Below are 24,327 nucleotides of genomic sequence, written 5' to 3'. Positions count from 1 at the left end.
TGGAATGCGAAGTAGCAGCAGTGCGCGCGGCGTTGATCCGGTTGAAACGGGCGCCGACGCGGGTGCTAAAAGAGCGCTTTGAAGCGAAACTCGGTGTAGCGTTTACTCGAGTGAACCTTTGTTTGAAACACAGAGACACGGGAAGGGGGTTAGGTTTCCTTTAAGTTCCATCGCAGAAAAACAGTTCGCTCGATGTGCGCGCGAACGTTGTAAGTGGTGGAGAGGGTCAAGCGTTGGAGATGACACGAGTTGATCGGTGAAAGGCTCGGGAGAGAGTGACGTTATCGCGTGCGCACTGCGAGGTAAGGCGTGACCTACTTGGTACCGCCCCAACACCTGTGGCCAGGGGGTTGCGGTGCGGACTGATGGACAGCGTCGCATACGCTAGTCAAAGAGCTGCTTCGCATCTAATATGCTTGGATTGATATGTTGGAATGCCAACGTACGCGGAGTGAGGTACCTCATGCAAAGATTTGACGCAGGACAAAATAGCGAAGTTAATTTGAGAGCTGATTTATAAAGAAATTATCCACATCATGGGCATCCATCACATTGAAATACCCGCAGCCTCTTATCGCAAAAAATATATATACTACTGAGAAAAGTGTACGAGTTCAATTCTGTCTCACAAAACAAAAACAAAAACAGCGCTTTACCGCATTGCAGGCGTAAACAAGCAACGCCTTTGTTATGATTTGCTTTGTCTATGCGAATAGAAACATTTTGTACTTTTTTATTTTTCTAGTGGTCCCTGGGTCAATAATCTTTTAAATGGATATTTTGAATTTTATTTATTTTGAATCTTTTCGCGTATATAGTGTTTTTATTGCACTGTTTACCTGCTAGAAACAAAATATTGCAAAATTTTCATATTTTTATTCATCTTGAATCATTTTTTTTTTGCTTTACAACATGTATTTTTCGGAAATAGTATTTCATAATGCAAAATTTGGTGTGCCACAATGTGTGCTGGAGCTCTTTTAGAACTGGCAAAAATTATCTTCCCGAAACATAAGAAAAATAACCATTTTCGCTTGGAAACGAAAGCGTTAAATGGCATCGCCATGGATTCTCAAGTGCCGGTATTGCAATGGTCTCAGCCATGCATGTTTTAGGGACCCCTTCTGTATGGTGGAAATGTTTAGGGACCCCTCGTAGTGATATAAAAAAAAGATGGCCACAAATTAGGGCGTCAAGCAGCGTGATATAGGCGCTTTTTATTTCACCTAGACAAATAATGATCAAATTGAAGTGCCACGCCAGTTAGCTTTAGACAGCTTGTCAAAAGTGCGCTTGCGGGATTATGTCGTAGAAGCATAGGTTCACAGCCATCTCACGAAAACGAGAAAACAGGAGTGAGCTCTGCCGCACTGCAGAAAATTTACGTGGCGAAGCACACCTAAACTTACAAGGAAGGAAATCTGAAAAACCAAAATAACCACTTTTTTTTTTTGCAACGTAGTGTTTCGTGGACCTTCTTTTGAAAACCACTGTCGTGAAAGGCTTCGAGCCGAGGAAAAGCCGTCGGCCAAATTATCCAGAATCCCAAAGAATCTACTTCGAATATTTGAGACATTGTAGGAATGTATCTCATAAACTTGTTTTTCCGAAACGTTGCTCAATTTATTTGATAAAAACAGTGTATTTGATGAAAAACCTCGTGCCTTTTTTATAGGTACTCTTCTTCAGCCCTCTTGAGTCACGAATATAACGAGTTGACTACACAGAAATCAATAGTAATTATCTGAAGAAAGCTAAAAAAACAAGCAGTGAGAAATGTGGAACACAAATAGGCAGAAGTGGCTGCAAGGGCCCTTGCTTCGCTGTTTCTACGGTGCATAACTGGGAGACCTTGCGTGCTTCGTTGGGTGGAGAAGGTACGTTTTTCGTGACTGTGCAACGAAAAGGTTGCGCCCTAACTGGGAAAGCCGCCGTGACGTGCCAGACATATTTCACCTTGTCACTGCACTAGGCGTTGCTCGCTCGAGTGCCTGAGACATCGTGAGGATGGGAAAGTCTCGATGTTCTAAAAGGGACACAACGACATCTCGCGGCAGTTTGTGCGTTCGCGTCCCCATCTTCTGTCTTTTTTGTGTGTATATTTCTTTTCTTTCCAAAATATATAGAAGGGCACTTTTCTTCGATTGACCCTGTTGAAACACACGAACAGACAATCCGAAAGAAAGCAACAAGTGGCAGGGCATAGAACGTCGTACTCTGCAGTATCATTCGCAGGAATAGATCGTTCCAAAACTCGATGTTGTTTTTCTAAGGTGGTACTGAACCGAAAATGTTGGCCTCGCGTTTTTTCACTACAATGTGTTGCTGGAGGCCTGCTAGTCATAACAAGGAACATGGTTTTCTGAAGCGTGAAACATATATTTAGTTACAGGCTTCTCATTACCGACCAGTCTCAGTTTCACTTTGAGAGAGCTCCAAAAGTGGCAAGCCACGGAGTGCAACTATTGCCACACAATAGCGTGTGCAGCTTTCAACCACGTCAGTGCACATAACTGTGACGCACTTCCACACGCTGCGCATTAAAAACTCTTTTCGAAGACGAAACGGGAAAGCAGTATTGCCAGGCACAAAACTTTCGACACGTTCTCCGAAGACCATGGACTCGCGGGCAACTGCTGAGTAATAGGCTGCTGGTGTCAACGCGGCAAAAGAAAAATAACGGCTATGACGTCATCTAACTTGTGGCAGCGTGGTCACGTGACGGAAGTAGGGGGGTCTCTAAGGGTTGGCTTTGTAAATAGTGAAAAGGAGTTAATCGCTCACGCAAACTTCAAAATGAATTTTACATGCATTGCTATTGCTCTATTCGCTGTTGATATTTGGATCATTATATATATGTTCACGGGAATCGAGCCTGCAGGCTATCTAAGCTACGAACATAGGCGTATAAGCCGGAAAGGGGTGCAAGGGAAGCTCAGCCCCCCCCACCCCTTTTGACAGTGGTCACTTTTGGCTGCACGCTGGGGAAACCAAAAAGTAAGGCGTGGTTTTCTATCACAAGAGTAATCACTCATTTATGTTCTTTTAAAAGAATGAAATTGTAACGAGGATATGTTACAACATTGCCCACCGTGATAATTTTCCTTGTAGGCTCATATATATATATATATATATATATATTGTGTCAGTACCAGTTTACATAACGTGTGCTAGGAACGAATAAACTTTAGTGTTGGACACGCGGGATGTTCACATAGCACAACAAACGCTTTTGTGGCTCGAAAAAAAAAACAAACACTGTGCAACACTTCAGCATGCGTGCTTTGCGAGTGCGCCGTGGTACCGACGGCTGAACTCCTATTTTTTTTCGGCATTTATAGCGTAAAAACAGCTCCGTCGTAAAAAAATAAAAACAAACTTAGTTGCTCTAGCTATCACACGACACGAAGTGAAGGTTCCCAACATCCGCCCATTAACGTTGTCTACTGAAGCTTGAACCAGATAACGAAGTGAGGGCTCTGGTATCGCACGGGTCGGATTCGAAAATCGAGATGTGGGACCGGATGTCGGGCAGGACGTGGGGCAGTATATCTGTCTGACCGAGCAGAGGTCCACTGCGACTCTGTAGCGTTTTCAATGCCTAAGCGCTTCTGCGGCAATAGACACCGGGCGAACGAAGGTACTAATCATCGAACTGTTCCCGGGAGGGTAAGTGTTCCTTGTTACCCTAATCATTCTCCCATCTGCGCTTCTCGAGCAACCACTCTATTCTTCGGCCTATTTTTATAACTTTATTTATTGACCGCGTTAATGAAAATATTACAGCATGTTACAGCAAACTATTGCAGTAAAAGCATAGAGCCTGATTACAAAGAGCTGCTTTCCGTTTCATTGCTTGCTAGCTGGTTTTTTCATGTGCGTGGGATGTTTGCTTTTTTTTCCTCTACGCCCTGTTTTCGCAAAGCTTCAGGTTGCATGCAGTCGGGCGTGACTTAGTGACAAGCCCATAAACTCCGTCGGTATTTCCTCCTACCTCGGCCGCGTCGCGTGAGTGGTGGTGGTGCAGAACCGCTATGAGCATTCGCTTATGCGCAGCCTCAAAGAGATTGCTTTTCGAACGGCTTTGCGGAATAAAAACGCACGGATCTTCCTTTTGCAGTGATCTTCTTGCTACCCTTGTGCCAAAGATCGCGGTCGATGCTGTACGTCGTCCCGGTGCCATCCCTGCAAATAGTTCCTCCTAATGATGTCGCGGGCTTTCTCCTCTTTTTTTCCGGTCTTTCATCGTCATCATCGATTTGCAATTCCCTCGGAGAGGAGACCCTGGATGGAGCGCACGCCCCAGTTTTGCGTCGCATTGCCGTCATTTGCAAAGGGGAGCGCGTATGACAGTAACGGGAATTGTTGAAGTTTAGCCTGGTAATCGGGTGATGCGATAATGGGTGACGCGAGCAGCACACCGAACCTTAGCTATATATTGCACCTCTGTTTAGCACATTCTCCTTAGAAGGCCTGCTCTGCAGAGGGAATTTTAAAAATTTTCGGAGTTTACCCGGGATTAGCAGCATCCTTTATCTCATCGCTTTATCTTCTTTTTTTTTTCTTGACATTTCGTAATAACGAGAGCGTTAAAGATATCCACTTCGATCATGCCTCCTCTCAGTTCGGGCAGCCTTCGTTTCCATAGCGAACGCCTGCGTGCGCGCCTTGACGCATTCGTTAGCATGTGCTTCGCCAACAAGCGAGGAACAAGCTACGAGGCCTGACTGTAATGGCCTGCAGACCGCCGCCTGGACGACCGCCTCTCACGAACAGCAGCCGGTGATAGTACATGTTGCCCTCTCTGTTTTCCACGTTAGCATCGTCTCGGAGTCTCTCGGCTGCTTCTCTCTTCTCCTGCTGGCTCGCTGTTATGGTTTGTAACTATATCGCCATTTCGGCTTTCCGGCTGACACACGACGCGCCTTTTCATTTTCTGTTCTCACCGTGACAGCAGCGCTGTTCTGTTTCACGTGCTTTCAAAACTCCTGGTTGGTTCAGAGAGCGAAGGACTATTTGCAATGTGGTCTTCAAGAGGTACTCATTTTAAATGCCCTTAACAGCGTACCACTGCAACTGAGTTTAGGTTTCCCAGTACGGAAGATGCAGTGGGGTTTCGGCATGCTTGTTGCTGAAGACTTGTGTTAGTTTAGAAGCGTGAGCCAAGCGTTTCCCTACACGTCTATATATGTTTGAACGTGCACATTATAATTTCTTGTTATTTTTTTCACCCTTTCATTTACCTATGTATGTGGATTGCCTGGTGCTCCTGCGTATGCGGTGCTGTATGAGCACGTTATAATAATAATGCGTGTGTTTGTTGGTGCCGTTATGTGTTAATTACTAAGCCTAAGAAACTATTTTTCGCGTTAACTTCCAAGTAAGTAACTTCTTTATATCTTAGCATTTTGATTGATTCATTTTTTTCGCGGAGATAATCACGTCATATCTCATTATAACGGGTCTCGACTCCTGCAGCTTAATGCCTCGAGCTCCCTGGAAGCAGTCGTGCAGCAAGTCTACTGGACTTGGCAGCCGCTGAGAAGACGCTCGGATAAGTCGACGAAGACTGCTGAGCACTGAGAATAGCCGGAAGTGTCTTCAGGAAGGTGAGCGGCAAGTTTCGTTTCTGTTTTGTCCGCGCATGGCGACTTGTGCGACCCCCACTTTTCTGTTGCTTCCGCGAAGTTGTTTTTAAAATTTTGACTCGGTCTTCTTTGTGTGTGTTTGTGTGTGTGTCTTTCCTTTATCATGAACGAACCCGCCAGATTAAGCTAGTATTTATCGTAGCAAATTGTTCATGTAAATTACATTGATGCTTTCAGCACTTATATAGTTATTATACAAGGAAACAGCTAAACACAAAGAACAAAAGCATGACTTTACAAGAATACCTGCAAGGTTGCGCTGTATAGCACATTCTAAATGCGCTACACACACACACACACACACACACACACACACACACACACACACACACACACACACACACACACACACACACACACACACACGCACGCACGCTCACACGCACGCACGCACGCACACACACACGCACGCACGCACGCACACAACCCTCGGTGAAACCCGCTTTCTCTCACAAGCCCTGTTTGTACAAAACTTCATTTCTTTCACACATGCGTTCGTGGAAAACACAAGCGACGTAGCCTTTTTTTTCTTCTAATAATTGTGCATCAATATTCTAATGATGAATAGTATCAATCTCCCACTATTTTTCTATGCTTAGTCAGTACTTCATTGTTTATACTGATTGTGTATATATTTCATCTGATTATCGAATTCACGTTCGGAAACTTTCAAGCTGACTCACTCCCTCACCTACGCGGCTCGTCGTGAAGCCGCTGGCGAGGCGTTGCGTTGGTGAGTCACTCCCTGTGCATAATACACGCCTTCCCGTCAGTCAGGGCGAGCAGTCACTGAAGCTGCTTCCGAGCTTTGTGTCACACTATGAGGCGAATGCCATACGGCCATAGAGTGGCGCTGATGAGTGCGTAGCTCCAACTGTTTCCTGTATCGATCATCCGCCACGAAATTACAGAATTCACAGGCAAGAAGCAGGAAGAAAAAACAGGCAACAAATGAGCGAGAAAACGAGCATACTTGTTCGTTGTCTGTTTTTTTTCCCGCTGCACTAAATTATAATTGACTTGTTCCAACTCGCCCAACAAGCAGCGTTGCGAAGGAGCAGTATTTGATGAAGCTACTCAATGGCACCTAAATATTCCTTGGTGTTGTTATGAATTTGCTCTGTCGCGATGGTAGCGGTGGCGAAGAGCGGCGAGCCGTCGAGCGGACTTCGATGAAGCCTTAGCCCGAAGGTGAAACAGGGAGGCAATCCGTTGGGAAAACAGCAACAAAAGTAGCGTTTACTGTAGCAAGTTGTCGTTTTACAGAGCCGGCCAGCACGACAACGTCGGCTGGGGCAAACTCTCTTAACATGGGGCCGGCTCGGCCTTAAATAGCGTCTTTGGTCCATTCTCTCAGACCAGTTCTCGGGCTCGGAGGGGGAGACGTAGCCATACCCGGAACTGCAAGGTGGTTCGGCGGAGGAAACGACGTTATCCCCGGAACTGCACGGTTCTCCTGCACAGAAGGCGGCGCTGGGAGGGGGGGGGGGGGGGAGACAGTTCGTCGAAACAGGGCTCGATCTTGTGAGACGTGCTCCCGAACGAGGAACATGTCTGTGGCACAACAGCACCCCCGCCGCCAGACAATGCATCCGGAGTTTCGAGCCGTCAGCGCGGCTCGGAAGGAGGGATGCTGGTTGACCGTCGATACTGTAGCCACTCCGTGGTGATCTTCAGAGCCCTGCAGGGAATCACTGGAACGACGGAGTTGAACGCAAAGCCAAACCACTTTCGTGGAAGCAAGAACCCTCTGAACGTCTCTCATAGCGCCAGACCAAGGCAGCAAAGAGATCTATTGAGTCTCTACTATTGTACGTTTTAAAAAGCACGAGAAACGTATCCCTTAGAGACCTCAAAACACTGGCCCTCACGAATGCTGTGATTACACTGCGCAGTCCCGATGCCAAGAAAGGCCACGCGAAACCATCCCCAATGCCATACGAGCGGGTCGGAACCCGCTGAAGCAGCCCAAAACCAATTCTGTGCATTTTTTTTGAACAATTTTACCAGAATGGTAGAGGCTGGGCTTCCTGGTAACATATCAGAGTACACTTCAAACAAAATTACATCTGTTAGTGCAATGCGACATTGTTGATACAGTTTAAATCAAAACGAAATAATAGACGCCAAAATTATGCAAAACACGTCAAACCAGAAGGATGTGCCTCAACTTGTATAAGGGAGCTGGGCTGCACTTCAATAAGCTCTGCTGAGACCATCTGCATTTGTGTGCAGCTTCCCTTTCTTATAGCGCACACTAAAGTTATGGTGCTGAAGCGTCAAGCTCCACATAAGTAAACGACCGCTTTTAGACGACATGTTGTGCAACCAAGTCAAGGGGCAGTGATCAGTTTCTACTATGAAGCTCGACCCTGAGACGTAACATGCTAGCTTACCAATTGCCCAAACAAGGCAGGCGCACTCTTTTTCTGAAGTGCTGTAAGCTTCCTCTCTGACACTGAGCTTTCTGCTGAGATACAAAACTGGCCGCTCGTGCCCTTCGGCGTCCTTTTGGCACAAAACTGCTCCTAGGCCGCGGTCACTGGCATCACACTGAATAATAAAACTCTGAGAAAAGTCCGGTGCCGCTAGCACGGGTCGTTTTGCGAGGGCGCTCTTGAGGCTCTTGAAAGCATTCTCTTTTCTTGTGTCCCACGAAATGACGGTGGGCTCGGTTTTGCGGAGAGAGTCCGTCAGCGGACTAGCGAGGTTTGAGTAACCTTTGACGTAGTGTTGATAATATCCCGCCAGTCCCAAAAACGCCCTCAATTCCGACTTTGTGGTGGGACGACGATACTCTAAAACGGCCGCAACTTTCAGCTCGGACGGGCTACGCTGGCCACGACCCACGATGTGGCCGAGATAACTTACGCTTGCGCACCCTAAGTGGCATTTCTGCGCTCTCACGGTGAGGCCTGCATCACGTAGTCGAGCCAGAACGGTCCTCAAGTGAGTCACATGCTCGACCCACGTATCAGAGAATATCGCCACATCATCGAGATACGGCAGGGCGAAATCTCCTAAACCCCGCAACACCCGATCCATGAGGTTTGAGAAGCAGTAGGGAGCATTCTTTAAGCCGAAAGCAAGCATTAAAGGGCGAAATGTTCCCAATGGGGAAATGAATGCGGCATAACGAGAGGCTCGCTCCGTCAACGGGACCTGCCAGTATCCCCGTACCAGATCTAAGAGGGATATATATGTGGATTTTGCCACGGTTTCTACTCTCTCCTCGATATTAGGTATCGGATACGTCTGATCTAAAGTGATCTTATTTAGCCGGCGGTAGTCCACGCATGGCCTAGGGTCTTTTCCCGGAACCTCGACTAGTATGAGTGGGGAGGTGTAATCGCTTTCACCTGGAATGATGACCCCCAAGTCACACATGCGGCGGATCTCGGCTTCCATGATCTCTCTTTGCCTCGGCGATACGCGGTAAGCCTTGCTAGAGATCGGTTCTTCACTTGATAACTGAATATCATGCTCTACCAAAGAGGTTTTCCCTGGTTTGTCGCAAAACACGTCTGCGTAGTCTCTAACTACTTTCGTGAGATCATCACGCTGACTCTCCGTGAGACTTTGCTCTTCGGCAATAAGCTGTACGAGCCTGTTAGCTGGCGCGTCGCTTTCACGTGGAAAACTTAAGAGGTCGGTCTCCACTTCGTTCGCCGCATTCAGTGTCATGTTAACCACGGCATGGCGCTGGATGTAAGGCTTCATTAAATTACTATGGTAAACCTTACCTTTCTTTCGGCCCAGTTTTACCTCGTAGTTTGTATCTGAAAGCTTGGACATTACTTTAGCTGGCCCTTCCCACTGCATGTCCATTTTGTTCTTTTTACACTGTCGTAGCAGCATTACCTGGTCGCCGATGTTGAACGTGCGCTTCCGGGACAACTTATCGTAGTAAGTCTTCGCTAAACTCTGAGCCGCCTTCATGTTTTCCTCAACTAGCTCTCTGGTTTTAGATAGTCTTTCCAACAGATCTAAAACGTAGCTGACTACGCGTGGGTCTTCTTCATATCCTTCCCACGAGTCTCTCAATAGCCGAAATGGAGATCTTAAGTTTCTTCCATAGACAAGCTCGGCGGGACTGAATCCCGTTGTCTCGTGGGGAGTGGACCGTATGGCGAACAGTGCCGTGGGTATGCATGCCTCCCAATCTTTGTTATGTTCAAAGCAAAGAGCTCTCAGAACTCGCTTGAGTACAGCATGCATCCTCTCCACGGGGTTAGACTGTGGATGTCCTATAGAGCTGTGGATTATTTTTATTCCACAGCGTTCAAAAAACGCTGTTTTGAGACAACTGGTAAATACGCTCCCATTGTCACTCTGAATCTCGGCTGGAAAGCCAACGCGAGCAAAAATGGACAAAAGTGCGTCCACAATGCAGGGAGAGGTGAGCTCTTTTAGCGGAACCGCTTCGGGAAATTTCGTTCCCACGCACAAAACAGTTAAAATGTAGCGGCAACCGGAACGGGACTCTGGAAGGGGGCCAACAATATCAATTACGAGCCTCCGGAACGGCTCTGTGATAACAGGCACTAATCTCATCGGGGACTTCCGTTTGTCAGTAGATTTTCCTACTCTCTGACACGTGTTGCACGATCGCACAAAGTTTTCTACATCTTTCCAGCATCCAGGCCAATAGAAATCCTGTGCGAGCCTCGCCTTTGTTTTCTTGATGCCAAGGTGGCCCGCCCAGGCATTTCCGTGCGCCAGTTCTAAAAACTGTCGTCGGTACTTCTCTGGCACTAGAAGCTGGTCGAACGTTCTACCCTCAGCGTCCCGATACTTTCGATACATGAGCCCTGCCTTCGTGTAGAATGAGATGTTCTCTCGGGCTACTCCTTCTTTCCCGTTAGGCTGCAGATTCTTAATGGTATCATCACTTGCCTGCGCAGTGACGAGTGTGTTTCTGTCTACTTTACTGAGCTCTTCCCAGCAAGTGGATGTTGGACCAAGCGGGGACGACTGAACGCTCTCCTGAAGCGCCCTGCTTTCATCCACCTCCACAGGCTCGTCGCGTTCGGCAGCCAATACCGTATCCGGGGCCCTACTGTCTTCGATGTCCTGTGATACACTAGTCGCCTCTTGGCCCGAGTCTCCCTGGGGAGTTGTCTCACGCTCGACCGCCTCCTCGTTCGAAACCGAGACCTCAAGTCTCCCCGCAAGAGCGCGGGACCGCGATCGCGTGAGTGCCATGCACGCGAGGGGAGATGAAAATGACTGGCCCTTTTCTTTAAGGAGCTGCTCTGATTTGTTGGAAAAAAGGTACGGAAAATCTTGGGGCAAATTAGGGCTCACGGCCGCCTCAGTGCGCAATTTTCCAAAACTTCCCTCTAGGACAACCGCAGCAATTGGCAAACAGGCACTTTGCTCTTCTGCAACCTGTCTGATCCAGGCGCATTCGCCAGTATAGTCGCCAGGGGAGATGCAAGATGGGTGTGCTATGTCCATCGTCGCAGCTGAATCACGGAGTGCCCGGCATTTCTTTCCGTTGACCACAATTTCGCGCATGTAAGGCTCGAGTAACTTCAAGTTCTCGTCCGACTCGCGAATGCCAGCGAAAACAAACTTTTGCTTACAGCTAGATGAGATATGACCCTCCTTTTTACAATTGTAGCATACAATTGGTCGTTTTGATTCAAAAGCTCGAGCGGTGTCGACGCGTTCCCTCGCACTTGCTGTCGACTCAGGTGCCTCTCCTGGCTTTCTCCTTTCCCTCTCATTGTTAGTCGCTCCCTGACTGAATTCGTCACGCGGCGGAGCCATCTTTTGTGCTGCATTTTGAGCAGCAAGCCGCCTTGAGGAGTCCCTCTTCTTTTTTGTATCCTCGCGATCCAACTGAAAATTCCTTCGCGTATAATACTCATCAGCTAGCTCAGCAGCTTTGTCAATGTCTGTTCCCTTCATTCTATCCTGAAGCCAGAGTCTGGCATCTTCAGGCAACACACGATAGAATTGCTCGAGGGCCACACAATCAATCACCCTGTCGTGGTTACCGTAAGCATCCGCACTTCTAAGCTATTCTTTCAAATTAGATTTAAACTGGTACACAAACTCTGTGCATGATTCACTGCCCCTTTTTGCTTGCCGAAATCGCTGCCGAAATGCCTCGGCAGACAAGCGGTACTTACGAAGGAGGGCCGCTTTGACCTTAGCGTAGTCGTCAGAGTCTTCTTTAGACAACCGTGCGATTACTTCCGCGGCCTCTCCCGGAATGACTGACAGAAGCTTCTGGGACCAGACACCCTCTTTTATCCCAATTTTCTCGCACGTGCGCTCAAAGTTCACTAAAAAAAGCGCGATGTCTCCACCCGTCCTAAACGGCAGAATCAAATCTTGGATTTTCTGTCTTGGCATTTCGTCTGCCAGGGATAGCAAACTAGACTGCGCCGATGTTATGCGAAGTTGCTCAAGTTCCAGCTCTTTCATTCTAAGAGCATGTTGACGCTCTTCTCGCCTTTTACGCTCCTCAGCCTCCTCGCCTTCGCGTTTTCGACGCTCCTCAGCCTCCTCGCGTTCGCGTTTTTGACGCTCCTCAGCCTCCTCGCGTTCGCGTTTTTGACGCTCCTCAGCCTCCCGCTGTTTTTCTTTAATTGTCTCCATAGCCTCTTCCACCTCCTCTTCAGTTATTCCTTCCGCTCTCATGACATCAAGAATATTTCCTTTACGGCTCGTCCTAGCAACAGAAACACCCAGCTGCTCACAAACATCGAGAAGGTCCCTCACTCTGAGCTTCTCCATTGTGTACCGCAACTCGTGCACGTTCCTTTCTGAAATAGCTTTGTCTCAGAAGCTATATTCTTCGACGTGAAGCAAGTCGAGAACCAGCCAAGCACTAGCCACCTAAAGATCTAAAAGAACATACTTGGCTACTCTGTGCTAACAGGGTCTGACGACAAAAGACGAACGTCAGGCACTCACCCAACTAGAGCGGGTGACTTCGGCCATCTGGTCGTTGCCGTCGAGCGGTGTCGTGGGTGTCCTCGGGCCTGCCAAGATCCGCTCCAACTTTCCAGCCGTAGAAGTCGGCGTAGCGGGTCCCAGGGCAGCAAAACGATATCACGGTGGTCGTCCTCGGGCTTCCAGGGATCCGATCCAACTTTTCAGCCGTTGAGATCGGGGTAGCGGGTCCCAGAGCAGGAAAACGTTGAGGACAGGGGTCTGATCCGGCGTGCCAAACGTAGGATATCGTATCCCGAAGCTGCCAACCACTGTTATGAATTTGCTCTGTCGCGATGGTAGCGGTGGCGAAGAGCGGCGAGCCGTCGAGCGGACTTCGATGAAGCCTTAGCCCGAAGGTGAAACAGGGAGGCAATCCGTTTGGAAAACAGCAACAAAAGTAGCGTTTACTGTAGCAGGTTGTCGTTTTACAGAGCCGGCCAGCACGACAACGTCGGCTGGGGCAAAATCTCTTAACATGGGGCCGGCTCGGCCCTAAATAGCGTCTTTGGTCCATTCTCTCAGACCAGTTCTCGGGCTCGGAGGGGGAGACGTAGCCATACCCGGAACTGCAAGGTGGTTCGGTGGAGGAAACGACGTTATCCCCGGAACTGCACGGTTCTCCTGCACAGAAGGCGGCGCTGGGAGGGGGGGGGGAGACAGTTCGTCGAAACAGGGCTCGATCTTGTGAGACGTGCTCCCGAACGAGGAACATGTCTGTGGCACAACAGTGTGCGCGACCGAAAAAAAATATCATCATCATCCACGTCGTCGTCGTCGTCGTCATCATCATGATCATCATCATCATTTCCTTCATCTACATTAGATGGGATGGTAATGCTTATTAAATGTTATGAGTGATAAATTCGCATGTAAACGCATTTTTTTGGACTCGGTATTGTATTCGCCAAAAAAAGCTGGTACTTCATTAAATGAGACTAACATTAATAGGACACTTCGGAAATTGCTCGCCATGTTCTAAATCTCGAAATGATTGTTTTTTTTTCTGTGCTTATGTAAGCTTACCATGGCCTGCTGGAACAATAGCTTGTACACTGTCGTCCTTATGAAAGGGAACACACGGACGCGTGGCCTGCGCTCTGCGGCGGCTGCCTACAGCACTATCAAAAGGAAACAGGTTCGCTTTCATCTGTTGCTGAAAAAAATAACAACCAGTTATGGCCGGTAGACAAGCGCTGCTAGACTGCACTATCTTCGCTCACGCCTGCAGTGCGTAGTCCACTGCCAACATATCAAACGTTTGCGACCACGGTGCAAGCTGCAGTAATCGCCCGATATCGCTCGCCGCGCGAGCGATCAGGGAACGTTATCTAGCAGCGCTTGTCTACCAGCCATAACTCGTTATCTTGCTTGGCCATAGATGACGCGAAAAGTGAACGTACTTTCTTCACTTGTCGGCTGATGGTGCTGTAGGTAGCTGCCGCAGACCAGACGCCACGTGTTCGCGTGTTCCCTTTCATAAAGAACAACAGTGTACATGCTGAAGTAGTCGAGTTAGAAACCAAGCGTTTCACAATCTTGGCTCGCTGAATATGTGGCGCCAGGTGTCACAACACGGGCTAACGTATTTGGCAGACTTCCATCGTCCCGAAAAACGTAACTGGTGCTCAGTGAGCTCCTTCCACGTTGGAACGGGCAGGCTGAACGCATACCTTTGATGTTATACAGTAGCGCAGGAGAAGTAGCAATACTTTCATTACATAGAGAAAACTCAAGTGCACTTTCGGGGAGTGCACTTCGCTGCTAATAACGTGCGCTCTCGCATGGTGCACTTAAATTTGACAGAGTATACGAGAGCGTGCTATACTCACGGACAACTTTTCTTTGCAATGAACGAAAAGCCACGGTGGCTGAGCTTCACACATGTACTACCACGCGAAGTAGTCGGCCGTGTCGTGCGTGCCGCGTACAGCCGTGGAAAGTGATGGCTGTGCCAAGCTGTGCGTGATCACCGTTGCATATCGACGTTGACTCCGCTTGGTGTTCTGGCTACGCGTAAAAGGCACGGCTTTCTTACGCGTTCAAAGACGCGAAGTGTCGAAGAATAAAAAGCAAATACGGATATCTTGTTGGCGTGAGCTAAGTTCATTGTCGAAGAGCTACATGCAAAAAAAAATGAAGGCGGTATTTTTCATATTTTGCGTAGAAAACAATGACACGATTGTACGACTATATACATTCATTAGCGGTAGTATAGGCGTGTTTTGAATCGGTAGGTTTCGCTGCATTCTCAAGAAAAGTTGTCCGCGAGTATTCACCTTTTCATAAACGCCTCCCTGGGTGCCGCCATAGGCCTCTTTGGGCTGTGCAAATTGGCGCGTCCTCTCGAAAATGCACCGGCAACGCTGCGCCCTTAGCCTTTGTGCTCCCGCGGACAGCCCATCATGGCGGTGTTTTTTTCCTTCCTGTGAAAAGCTGTATAGTGTCATACGCACGCTCTTACACGGGAACACTTAGTGACATTCGCTGCAAACAACACTTGCCAGCTAGTGCGTTCGCGAAAGTCGCGTTCCTGCGATGGATTGCCTAGCCTCATTAGCAGTGGCTAAAAATGAATCAATTACTATCCGAGGCCGATGCCATGGCATTTTCTTTACTATCGTTTGTATTGTAAGCACAATATTAACACCGTTTGACCTTCATCTTCTTCTTCTGTATGTAATCATCATCACGAAAAACGTCGTATTCGTTCGAAGGGCTGATCAGGCGATTCGGCCTGATAAACGCCGTCGAAACTCCAACGCTGCTATTGTCTTACAGAGTGGTGGAGGCTGCTTCGATCCCCAAGTCCTCTCCGACGTCACGTTCCCCTGGAGCTTCGTTCGGGTCGTCGCTTGCTTCCCCCGTCCACTGTCATGGCTCAAGAACCGCTGCCTGGAACATCCAGCATCCCTGTCTAACAAACCATTCCTGCGTGGATCGTCAACGCCCGGCAGCGCGACCCACCCATCTTCTGTGGTCTTCCACGCGACGACGTCGAGGTATGGCTAAAAGAATACGACATGACTAGTGTTTATAACCATTGGGATGGGCCTCAAAAACTTCGTCACGTCACCTTCTATCTGTCCGATATCGCGAAAACGTGTTTTTTTAACCACGAGAGCAGCTTCCGGGATTGGCCTACGTTTGCTCAACAAGTCCGTACGATTTTCGGGAAACCAAACATTCAGTCCGAAGTGTCGAAAGGAAAGCTCGATGGATGTGCCCAACATCCCGGGGAGACGTACACTTCGTACATTGAAGACGTCCATGCCCTTTGCCACCGCGTGAACTCGGCGATGACAGAAGCTGATCGTGTTCGCCACATCATCAAAGGGATAGGCCATGTCGCGTTTAACGCTCTGGCTGTTAAAAACTACACCACCGTTGAGGACGTCATCACGACATGTCAGCATCTTGATGAACTCCAAGCCATTCGATTGCACCTAGACTACCCAGACGCCAGTGACAGCCGGCCTTCCTCGGATGTGGTTTTGCGCGCGCTGATTCGCACTCTGATTTGCGAGGAACTTCAAGCGCAAGGGTTCCCATGTGCACTCGCCCCTCGGCCTCACTCTCAATCTGCTGGTCTGCGCGACATCATCAAAGAGGAGCTCTCATCCATGGCTGGCACTCTCCCATCGAACACTACGGCGCCACCAACACCACCCATGACGTATGCGCAAGTCGCTGCCATGACACCTGCCTTGGTTCAGCACGCGCATCCTGTTCCTGCGCAGTCCAACGTAGCAGCATTTGCACCACACTCGCCTGTGCCATCGCCGGTATCAGCGCCTGTGACAGCTCCAGCACACTACGCCCCCTGGCGCTCGCCTCACCCAATATGTTACTATTGTGACATACGGGACCATATTTCACGATTTTGCCACAAGCGCCAACAGGACGAACGCCGTGGCTACGATGTTTACAAAAGGGATTCGGAGCCATCCCCGAACCAGCACCAGCGCCGCCCAATGACACATTCCTTCTCTCCGACTTCTCCACTCGCCGCACCTCGCCCCTGCTATCCCGGACGCCGCCAACCCCTTCACCTCTAGGACGCTCAACATCTCCTCTGAGACCGGCTGTACCTACTTCTGACTACCACTCGGAAAACTAGCTGGTGCAGTTTTTGGAGGGAAAGCTGCATCGCTCGAACAAGCACCAAGACCTCCAGAGGGCCCAGCCAACTTGTTATCAGTGTATGCGGAAGGGGTACCAGTTCAGGGATTGGTGGACACGGGGGCTGCTATTTCTGTTATTCATGCGGATTTGTGTACTCGTCCACGGAAGGTTTCCGCATATTATACTGGCACTCTCTTACGTAGCGCAAATGACTCGCAGATACGGCCATCAGCACAGTGCACCGTTAGAGTTTTCATTGATGGGATCCGGCATCATATTCAGTTTGCCGTGCTGGCTTCTTGTGCTTTTATGCTTATTTTAGAATGGGACTTTCTTTCTGATGCTGCTGCTTCCATCTCTTGTTGACAACGACTCATAAATATGCGAGAGACGGATGACATTTCCCCGAAATCTTCACGTGACCGGCTACGAACAGCCATTGACTTCGTTGTGCCACCTAACCACGAGCACGTTATCACGGTTATGTCTGACTCCATTGACCTCGGTGACGTCCTAGTCAGTTCATCAGCCCGTTGTCTATCCAGAGGGATTGCACTTTCATCGAGTCTTGTACGCTTCTCGAGCGGCACCGCATTTCTCGCAGTACTGAATATCACCAATGAACCGATTCTACTGACCCAGGCCACTGTTGTAGTTTCCAGCGTGGACACACAACCTATTTCTGTAGTCGCTTCGGATACCAGTCTGGTGGAATCACGTTCAATACCAACAGATGCTCCACCTACTACGGCTCTCGTCAATGCCATCAGCACGGATCTCACTCCCCCGCAAGCAGACGAACTACTGCCGTTGTTGTCTAAGCGTAAATTTTCTTTCGACGTACATTCCACTGCTCTAAGCCAGACTTCTGCGGTGGCTAATCACATACACACCGAAGGAACTGCTATTGTCCGTCGTCGGCCATACCGTGTTTCTTCCAGGGAACGCGAGATCATCGACAAGCACGTTGCTGATATGCTCAAGCAAAACATCATCCGCCCCTCCTCAAGCCCTTGGTCGTCACCTGTCATTCTCGTACAAAAAAAGACAGTTCGATGCTATTATGCGTTGAATACCACGCATTAAACAAAGCAACCAGAAAAGACGTATATCCCTTGCTTCGCATTGATGATGCCTTAGATTTCTTACAAGGAGCGGAATATTTTTCGAGCCTAGACCTGCGCTCCGATTATTGGCAAATTCCAATGCACGAGGATGACAAGAAAAAAACTGCCTTTGCCACACCCGACGGACTTTACGAATTTAACGTCATGCCTTTCGGCCTCTGCAATGCGCCAGCAACGTTTGAACGACTGATAGACACTGTAATGCGGGGCCCTAAGTGAAAAACATGCTTATGTTACCTTGACGACATCGTCATATTTTATTCAACATTCGAACAGCACTTGCAGCGCCTTAATGAAGTTCTGACGTGTCTCGCAGCTGCTGGCCTTCAGATCAACACCAAGAAGTGCCACTTTGCTAGCAAAAGTATTAAAGTACTCGGACATCTCGTCAGCAAAGATGGAATCCGGCCTGATGCCGACCAGATTATCGCCGTTCTTCACTTCCCGGTGCCTCAGCGCGTCAAAGAGCTCCGAAGCTTTCTTGGCCTTGTGTTGTACTTCCGGCGCTTTATACGAGACTTCGCCGCCATTGCTGCGCCACTTCACCAACTCCTTTCTTCGGGAGCGTGATACGTATGGTCGGACAAACGCCAAATGGCTTTTGACACCTTGAAACGTGCCCTCACGTCTGAGCCAGTGCTTTGTCATTTCGATAACGCCGCACCCACTCTCCTCCATACTGATGCCAGCGGACACGGACTCAGCGCTGTACTTCCGCAACGAACAGAGCGTTATGACGAACGTGTGATCGCATACGCAAGTCGCACCCTCACAGCAGCAGAGAAAAACTACACCATCATCGAGCAGGAGTGTCTCGTCGTTGTCTGGGCCATCCAAAAGTTTCAACCATATCTTCACGGCCGCCACTTTATTGTCATCACTGACCACCACACTTTGTGCTGGCTGTCGACGGTGAAGAATTTGTCTGGACGTCTCGGTCGCTGGATACATCGTCTCCAAGAATACGAGTTTGACGTTATCTACAAATCCGGCAAGAAACACAACGATGCCGATGCCCTTAGCCGCTGTCCTTTACAATCCTCGTCAGGCACTCCTAGCCTGTCGCTAACTGTGAATGAACCCTTCAAAGTGTCTCCGTCAGTTCATTCACTCGCCACTTTTGATTTTCTTTCCACCTTCGGCAACGAGACGTTTGCATCCCACCAACGCAGCGACACTTACTGTTGCTTTATGATGCAGCGCCTTCAAGGCTCCTCTTGTCCTCCCAATGCCCGCGCCCATCGACAGCTGCGGAACTTCAAGACCGAAAACTCAATCCTTTACCGCTTTGTCTTCCACCCCAAAGGACAGCGCTGGGTTCCTGTTGCTCCTTGTTCCCTAAGGGCGCAGATTTTGGAGGCGTTTCTCGATGACCCCAAGGCTGGTCATCTCGGTTTTCAAAAAAAAAACTATGAACGCATCCGCAGTCGTTTTGCCTGGCCTGGCCTTTCCAACTGCGTAGCCCGATATGTTGCGTCATGCTCGCTATGCCAACGCCGCAAGCAACCCACTTCCTTCCCGGCTGGTCTTCTACAACATTTTCCGTGTCCTGACGCTCCCTTCGATGTCATTGGCATTGACCTCTACGGACCGCTACCAATTTCAGCTAGCGGCAAACGCTGAATTGTCACAGCAGTCGACAACTTAACAAGGTACGCCGAAACAGCTGCACTTACTTCAGGATCAGCAGAGGACATTGCCACATTTTTTTCTGGAGGCAATCTTTCTAGGACATGGTGCACCACGCATCTTATTAAGCGATCGCGACAAGGCGTTTCTCTCGAAACTACTCGAACAAGTCCTCCACGCATGTAATACGATTCATAAGACGACATCCAGCTACCATCCGCAGACTAACGGCCTCACAGGGCGCTTCCATCGAACTTTGACCGACATGATATCTATGTATATCAACGCCGACCACACCTACTGGGATACCATCCTGCCCTACGTGACTTTTGCGTACAATACCGCTACGCAGCGCACCACGGGCTATTTCCCATTCTTTCTCGTCTATGGCCGTCAACCAACATCTCCGCTCGACATCTCCTTTTTTGCCGTCCCTGTGAACTCGTCATCGTAATCGAGGGAGCACTTAATCTCTCGCCTGGCCGATTGTCGCCAACCTGCCCACCTCAATACACATGCGAGCCAACAAGAGCGGAAGACTCGCTACGATGGCGTCCACCGCGTAGTTCACTTCGATACCGGAGACGAAGTACTGTTGTGGACCCCAACGCGGGTTCCCGGCCTGTGTAATAAGTTTCACTCACGTTTCATCGGCCCCTATGCTATAGTCGAGCAGACGTCTCCTGTTAACTATCGAGTAACCCCTGTTGTCATGCCTTCCGAAGGCCGTTTTCGTGGTATGGAGGTTGTTCACGTGTCGCGCTTAAAACCATTCGTGCGCCGTACACCACCGTCATAAACAGCGGCCTAATTGGCCGCTTCCGCGCGAGGGGGAAATTAGTGTAAGCACAATATTGTCAACGTTTGACCTTCATCTTCTTCTTCTGTATATAATCATCATCACGAAAAACGTCGTCTTCGTTCGAAGGGTTGTTCAGGCGATTCGGCCTAATAAACGCCGTCGAGACTACAATGCTGCTACTGTGTTACACTATCATTCAGAATTTTTTATGCATTAAAACATACTATGTTCAAAAAAACTCTCCGCTATTCTCGCTTTTAGGCTACTTACAACCATGATCGCCAGTTGCTTATCCGTAATGGCTCACACCGTAACTCTAAACGTCATGCAATGACCACCTCCACTGCGTTTGTGCATGAGGTCTACTCAGAAGCTGTAGCACATTGTCACGTCCAAAAGGTTATACCTCAAACAACAAATACCTATTGTGCTACTTAAAAGAGCCCTACCACACATTTATAAGTAGCTACGGATTCGATTCAATAAAGAAGAATCCTGGCTGCGGTGGCTGCATTTACGATGGAGGCGGAAATGCTGTAGGCCCGTCTGCTCAGATTTGGGTGCACGTTAAACAACCTTAGGTGGTCGAAATTTGCGGAGCCCTCCACTACGGCGTCTCTCATAATTATATGGTGGTTTTGGGACGTTAAACCCCACATATCAATCAATCAAATCAATCATCGATTATATAAAGGAGCTCGCTGCCTCATGACGTCATCCGACGAGAATTCTCAGATTGCGTACAGTGCGAGCGCACTTAACAAAATTAGTATATAGCACGCTGCAATTGCATGCTCTCTTCTCTCGTCCCGACGAAAATGCTGAAAGATAAACAGGGAAGATTGGCACGAGAGATGAGATTGCATCACGCATGCCTCGTGGCCTTGAGCTATTATTCGTCTTATTTTTTTTTCTTTGAATGCACCACTTTTCAGTCTGATCGCGCGCGCACGGGTGGACAGGTCGTGAGCTTTTGCCGCGGCCCCAGTAGCTATACCGAGCGCGCCACGCTCAAATCAGGCATTAGCTGATGCTAGACCGTGTACGTACTCATTTTGAGCCTGTATCATCGTTTGTAGAGAGGAGAAAAATGAATTTTCTTCCGACTTAGAGAATTTATTGTCACATCCAGGCTGCGTACTGCGTTTTCATATTTGGCACACGTGGTCCTTCGTAGCCTCGACTACCGATCGGCAGCGTTTTCTGACCATGCTCATGAAGTGTTACAGGCCCCCCCTCTAAGTACCCATTGTCATTGCCATCATTTGCAAAGTAAACTTCCCTGTCTCGTGTAGCAGCGGCCCGCGATGTTCATATCATCCGGGCGTAAGAGCTCTCACTCAATATTACACTAAAGTTACCAGCGTGACGGGGATATACAAGGTGGATTACGACTGGAACATTAGTGCTAATCGCTGAAGGGTGGTAGAAATACAAAGAAAGAATAAAAAAAATGAGCTAATGAGTCAAGGAATGAATGAATACAAAAAACCGGAAAGACACGCCATAAACAGACAGCGTATTGCCTCGAAAATACCACACAGTCATTTTCCTTAATTGATTCCGAACATGCAATGCCTCCCTTTCCTTGTCATGGGAATCGATCGCTATTGCTTTGCGGCTCCTATAGAGATGATCGTCGCATTTGTACATGCAAACGAATTTCTTAGGCGGGCATGTCACACACCCTCCTTCACCTCGTGATTGCTCTGAAATGCTTGGGCGACTCCTTTGTCGCTCGATCAGCGCAGTCGGGACGATGCAGCAGCAGGCGTGCCGCTGGTGTCCAGGGAAGCATTGCAGAGCGTTGTCGGAAAGCTCACGTATGAGTTTTATTGAATAGCTTGATGCTGCCATAAAAATAGATGATACTTCATTTGTGAAAAATGAAGTTTAAAATCTGTTTCCGTGCATCGCAATGGACGGCATTTCAGGCGATGCTATTTAACCACCGTAATTGTGGCATCATAGCTTCTTTTGCGGCATTTCAATGATTTCAACTGAAACGTCAGCAAAAGTACATAGTCAAGAAATGGGATTTGAATTGGTGTTTTTAAGAACGTTATTGATTGCATTAATTGATCTGTTTTATTTGTATTTTACATGTATCTGAATCATTCGCATTTCCTAAATTCATAAGCTTCAAGGTAACGAAAAGTGCTACGTTTTCCTTTAGTATTCATTGTTAGCCCCATGGCTTAGGCATTAAATATTGTGTTTCCAAGTTCATGGAGCTGGTTGAAATATTTTACAGCTGAATCATGTTCATGCAAGCTGGCCCAAATTTTGAAGTAATGTCCTATTGTCCGCATAGACGTTGGAACTGTACGAAACCGCTCATGCTGAAGGAACATACGCGACATTTTTTATGGCCAGGTTTTCGGCAATGGGGCGCAACAGGAAACACATCTCGCCGTTCAAGAATTGGGTATCTTTAATGTGCAAATATTCTTTGTGTACAAGGCTGCATTCAAATGAAGTAGGAAAAAAAAAGCCACTGACCTTCCACATTTGTCCACATTTTCAGTTTGCGAAAAGAGTAATGATTCCAGCGTTCACGAGGTTTCGTAATCTTTTTCTATTTTAAATTCTCGGTACTTCAGGCCAAACTTTGCACATTGATTCGAAAGGCAATCGACTCTTCGCTTGGTGTCTATGTTGAGAAGAAAACGCCGCATAATTTTGTAGCGTGAAGGCTTGTGCACACCGGCGATTAGCAGTGGTCGCGCGACTGCTTTGGCTAGTCGCTTCCTGACCGATTTTTCAGTCACGCAAGTGCAGTCGCAAAGCTGCTGGAACCAAGCAGCGATGCAAAATTTCAGTTTTTTCATCGCGCTGGCCTCCTGCTGCCAGATACAAACGAGTGCGTTCTTCTGTGTCTATGGCACCATGGCCACCACGGATTACTTGGCTTGGAGATGGCGGGGCACAGCAGCTCGAACAAAGTGTCGAATTTACGTGGCGGCATTCGCAAGAAGCTAAACACCGTCAACGAAAAGAGAAAATAAATTGTACACTATCTGTCTCCAGTATTCAGAATCGTTTTAGGGGCGAAGCTCCTTGAAGCGGACCCCGTTCGTCTCTAGTTATAGTCGTAGTGCGTAACCAGTTACGCTTTGACCTGCAAGGTGGTGCTGGTGGGAGATTTCTCCTCTGCGTTGTTGAACAATAAAAATTCGCCGCGTGCGCGTTCATTAAAAGCCGAATTCTCCTGTCTCTCATTCCCAATTAGCAGCCAGTGGCATAAACATTGAACACTATCTGACAAGAGAGAGTTGCTACGTTATACTCGCTGGGTGTAACCTCCTTGGTTTTAGAAAGGTCTAGCGAGCGTTGGGCCGCAGTGCCATAAATACAGTGAACTAGTATACACCATGAACTTGAGGTGGTTCAAGATGGGAAGTAGACACGAAGTGCAAGCCTTAAGAAAGTGTGCGGGTGCTACCTCTCGTTAAGTTTTTGGAATGTCCGCTGGATGGCGGTGCTTCTATATGCCAAATATATGATGAAAATATGCGAGATGGTGGTACTTGGAGTGTTGGCTAGATGGACGAGGACACAAAGACATATGCATGGACGGACGCACGGATGGCTGCACGGACGGAGGGACACATGGACGGACGCAGGGTCAGATACATGGACGAATGCAGGAACGGACGCGCGGATGGACGTGCGGACGCACAAACAGACGCACGCGCGGACGGGCGGATGGACGCATGGATGGTCACACAGACGGACGCATATATGATGAAAAGATACGAGATGGTAGTACTTAGAGTGTTAACTACATGGACGAACGGACACACAGACGGATGCATGGACGGACGCATGGACAGATGCAGGAGCAGATACATGGACGAACGCAGGGACGGACGCATGGATGGACGTGCGGACGCACGAACAGACGCATGCATGGATGGGTGGATGGACGCAAAGACGGTCACACAGACGGACGCATGGACAGACGGAAGCAAGAACGAATGGACGGACGGATGCTTCGCCCCACTCTCCATCATTCACCCCGTGGATATGCTGCCATTTCTTTTCT

At 48.6% G+C, this 24,327-nt stretch overlaps 1 protein-coding gene across 6 annotated transcripts in view; it reads left to right on the top strand.

Annotated features, from left to right (window-relative positions):
• LOC119183341 (uncharacterized) overlaps positions 1-24,327 on the top strand; it is a 210,205-nt gene that overhangs the window by 146,298 nt on the left and 39,580 nt on the right. For 5 of the 6 annotated variants that reach the window (XR_012884941.1, XM_075869312.1, XM_075869311.1 and 2 more), the window contains one exon: positions 5,479-5,609. The gene's annotated coding sequence lies outside the window, so the exon portion shown is untranslated. Of the gene's footprint in view, positions 1-5,478; positions 5,610-15,377; positions 15,599-24,327 lie in introns of all 6 variants that reach the window. The other variant, XM_075869313.1, reaches the window with a different exon arrangement.

The sequence above is a fragment of the Rhipicephalus microplus genome, chromosome 7 (genome assembly GCF_043290135.1).
Source record: "Rhipicephalus microplus isolate Deutch F79 chromosome 7, USDA_Rmic, whole genome shotgun sequence".
NCBI lineage: Eukaryota > Metazoa > Arthropoda > Arachnida > Ixodida > Ixodidae > Rhipicephalus > Rhipicephalus microplus.
The sequence above is the reverse complement of the archived record's forward strand: the minus strand, read 5'-3'. Positions and strand labels throughout refer to the sequence as shown.